This window comes from Eptatretus burgeri, chromosome 10 (assembly GCF_056783735.1).
Source record: "Eptatretus burgeri isolate ZD-2024b chromosome 10, Ebu_testis_v1, whole genome shotgun sequence".
NCBI classification, from domain to species: Eukaryota; Metazoa; Chordata; class Myxini; order Myxiniformes; family Myxinidae; genus Eptatretus; species Eptatretus burgeri.
Genome location: NC_140970.1, coordinates 5,631,802 through 5,636,463, shown reverse-complemented (window position 1 = coordinate 5,636,463; position 4,662 = coordinate 5,631,802).

Genomic DNA, 4,662 nt, shown 5'->3' with positions numbered 1-4,662 from the left:
TCAGATATTTCTGGCGAGATTTCAAATTAGATGTTTCTTCTTCAAACTTTCTTTTCTGCCATAGCTGGGTTGCATTATTTTGCTCATTCAAGATAGTTGGTATGTTGTGTGTGCATCAGCAGCAAAAATTAAGTTTCTTGTCCAGTTGTACATTTTGAACTCCTCCCACAGCATGAAGATGATGACAGATCATCTGCTTCAACCCAGTGTCATATATTTGGGCCATGCTCGATTCCTCCTTTAGGATTTCAACCTCAATCTTTATTCATTGAAAACCTTCCTTCCACCATTGCTTCCCTGTGGGATATAAGTAACAACTGTTTCACAACAGACCACAGCTTGCAGAATTCCTGTTTCTGTGCTAAATAAGAACTGCCTGCAAGGGATTCTAAATAGGGTTGGGATAGGGGATGGGGGAGGGCAAAAATGCAAAAGGTGTCTGTCAAGCTGGCAGCAACAATTTGGATTTATTGTCACATTTGATGCAATTTAAATGCTCCAACAGCAGAGAAGTGCTCCATATGTCGCTTTTTGATGCCGAGGGACCGTAATAAAATTTTGTATTAGTGTCAAAGTGAGTGACCAGTCACAAATTAATAGTAAGATGCCACAAATGATCAAGTCTATCCTTCTTTGGGTCAAAGTTTGTGTCTGAATGCGGCATTATCTTAGTATCCCTGTGCATTAAGGGTCTCGTTCCCTATTTCAAGTGTTCCACTTTGCATCAACCAAGGTTGTTAGGGACTCATCAATTTCACTACCAAGTCTTTCTTCTCAAAATGCCTTGGGTCAAGACAGGTCAAGCTTCTAACAAAGAGATACTTTATTGGAGAAGTCTTGACGAGCTTGCAAACCATTTTTACATTCCATGCAAAATTCCAGAATACCTTTGACACTTTTTTGGTTTGAATTCCATCTGGGACACACGATGTCACAATCCCTCGTAGATAGGGTCCAGTTTGGACTGATGATGCTGAAGGTCCAGATGTGGACCACGGTCTACTTTTTGAGGACCCTTAGTGTAAACCAAACCCGAGGGGGGGGGGGGGAGGTTTGGATTAGATTTGGGAAATCGGACATTAAATCTAAACGAAATACAAGTATAAACACCTGTCCTGGAACCAAATAATTACATAATACAGGAGTTAGACCGGTCATTTGCTGCTTGGCACTTCTCGCAGGACTTCCAAATGCATCTCCCCCCCCACCCCCAATATTATAGGTATTCCCACAAACCCTGCACAGGGTTCGTACAGTCCCGACTGAATGAAATTCCAGGAGTTTTCCAGGACAATTGTCATTTTCAAGGAAGCATAATGCTTGTGTTATACCTTGTGTTCAACAATTTACTGATTGAAGGAGTGCACAAAATTCTATAATCAGTCTTTTTTATTAATTGTTTTCATGATTGAACTGCAATACATGTAAGTAAAGGCAATTTCACCCAATACTGATTTACTGTATGAAACATGAAAATATATATATTAATTAAATAACTTGAAATTTGTGCTAACAAAACAAAACACTTGCATACTTTCTCAACTTTTTTGCATAAACAAGCATTTACAGATACAAGTATGTATCTTAAAAGTCCTGATTGAACTGCAATTTGTAAACTTAAAAGGCAATTGCACACAATACTGCTTTACTGCATGAAACATGAAAACGTATATATTAATTAAAAAACTACAAATCTTTGGAAAAACAAAACACTTTTACATACTTATCTTAAAAGCCACAATTAAGCTGCAATATTTAAAGGCAATTTCACACAACACTGTTATTGCATGAGACAAGAAAATGTATATTTTAATAAATCTGTGAAGAAAATACTTTTTACATACTTTCTCAGAAGCTTTTGCATTTAATGTCACTTCTTATCAACAAGTCACCTTTGAACTGACTAGCATGTCATCAATAAGTGCCACAAGCATTTACAGGTTTCTCAGAAGCCTAACATTTTATACTACAAGTTTCTTTAACTCTATCAATTATTTTTCTTTCTTTTTGGAGGACTCTCTCAAACTGTTAGCTTTACTAACAAATGACATATCTCTCTCTTTCTGCTCTCAATGAAAACTTGTCCGCCGTTTTTTGTATCGAGTCAATGTCTGTTTTGAGTCTTTTTTTGGCGCGATTTTAAGTCCGATAATTCTTCTTCTATCGTTCGTTTTCTGTCCGAGACAGAGGCCAGCTGCTTATTTCGCTTCTGCTCATCCAAGTAATCTTGGTACTTCCTTCGTGCAGCACTTGCAGACAATAGCAGCTTCTTGTCGAGTTCAACTTTCTGCAACCCTCCGACATTGTGAAAATGATCACAGATTACTCACTGGGCAATTAAGGACTCGTCTGTCAGATTTTCCACCTCAAATTCTTTGTTTATCGAGAAGCCCCTTTCAACTGTAGCCTGTCCATGGGACAGTAGCAAAAGTTGTCTCAACCCCCCTATAGATTACTGAACTCCGGCTTTTTTGCAATGTCTGCATGCTACAGATGGTCGAGGCGATCTTTCTTTCAATCGAAATGTGCGTGTTTGACTGAAGCGTCAGTCAGATATCTTGAGTACTGGCGGAGTGTCTCATCGCCATTTTCTGGTGTTATCCACTTGGCGTCACAAAGGGCACTCACTGTTCTGCGCATGTCGTAGATGGCTACTTCCTTTTCATTGAAATGTCTTCGGTCCAGACATGCTAAGTGTCTAGCAAGGGCATATTTGATTGGTGCCTTTTCAATCAGCTTTGACACCAATTCCACAAGAAGCCATCTGCATTCATTGCGAAACTTGAAAACTGCTCTATCGGATGCTTTCTTGGAGGGAACAGCTTCTTTCAGAGCTTTGTCGGCAGCCAGTCCAATGTCAATCTTGGACAGATCGGCGTAGTTGTCATCTTTTCTTGCATCAAACGACGCCAGCTTTACAGGAGTGAGAGTGGTGAAGACTCTGACTTTTGTCCTCCCGCACAGGGACCGGCAGCGTCACACCTCATTATCCAGTGAATCCATGACTCCCCAGGCCCAACCCAGACATCTATTGACCTCTGACTCACAGCCAGCAGAGACATGAATATCACTGCCAAGGCAAGTTAATCTCTCCACGACCTCAACTTCCTCACCACAAACAGGCACAGACAGGACAGCAGCATCCAAGATGTCATTGAAAGCCTGGATCTTAGTTTTGACCCAGGAAACCTATAATCCCAGCGGCTCAGACTCCTCATGCAGCACCTCGAGGGCCCCCAAAAGGATATCTAAAGTCTCCTTTATCACCTCAGCCTTTGTGACAAAGTCCTGTATTGTTGTTGGTCTCTGTGTAGCAGTACTTGCTGTGCTGGCTGGTGCCGGTCTTACATCAACCTCTATCTGCGGATCCACTGTAACATAGTTCATATCACAATTTATTTAATACATCAGCAGTCATCAGTAATATAAAAAAAAAATTCTCTAAATTCAAAGCAAAACTTTAAAATTGGTCCTTAATTATTTTTTTTAAAATTGCATTAAATATCAGTACGATTTATTTTCTCAGTCGGTTTGATTCCAAAGCCATAAACTTGAGAACAATTTCGATGATAAAAAAAACTGATTATCATAACCTTACTAATAATTTACCATTTTATAATTTTCAATCAAGTATTTTATATAATTATATTATAATCATAACTTCCTATCATTCAATGTTTATCACCATTGGCGCCAAAAAGACCGATGTCGGCTTATTTTCTTACAAAAAATAAAAAAAGATAGAAATATGTAAGGGACAATGCACACAAAAGTTTATTTTCCAGGAGTTTCCAAGAGTTTCAAGGAGTTTTTTTTCTTTTTTCCAGGAAATTCAAGGAGTGTGCGAACTGTGCTGCATCTGCCCTGATGGATGGACTCCTTCACGAGCCTATCCCAGACATGCTTCAGCCATAAGAAATTTAAATTTCAAAGCTATGAGATTTTTCAAATTATTTTCCTTTCACTTTACAATAGCAGTGGCTACTTCATGCTTAATGTCCACACAACCTGACCATATCGTAAAGTGTGATAAACGCATGAGAAACCATTTCTGCACTGCTTTATTAGTAAACAAGCAAAAGTACCCGACCCCAGTGACAGGAAATGTGATTGGGAATTTCAAGTCCCATCACTACCAACATCCTTCCTTTGCACTTCACTGACTTTCAAGACTTGTTCTCGAGCTGCTTATGAGATCAAAAAGCTAGTTCTGACTGCCTCTTTTGAATTGGCCTGATGAGATGGTCTTCGGGCATCATCTCGAGCCTGCTCGTGAGCTCAAATGGAAACACCGATGTGGGCCATTTGTCTACGTACAGTGTTTTGGGCCTGTTTTTGCATTGCAAAGGAATGTCGACATGCCTGCATTTATTCTTTAGCAGCATAATTTTCTTGTGATCTGCAGTCATTATTTTCTCGGTGTGTCCTTTTTCTAGCTCTCTCATTTGCCCTTCTGGCTTGCATATGGTTGCCGAGCTTGCTCTCATTTCATCCCTTTCGGTGGCATGATTGGATAAAGAGGAAGAAGATCGAGGAGGAGGAAGAGTGGTTAAAGTACTGACTGCATCAGAAAGTCATAAAGCTGTCGGGCATGGCAAAATGTGGAACCATGCCAACGTTTTTTTGTTTTTTTTTTTTCAAACAATTAAATATTTACCTTTC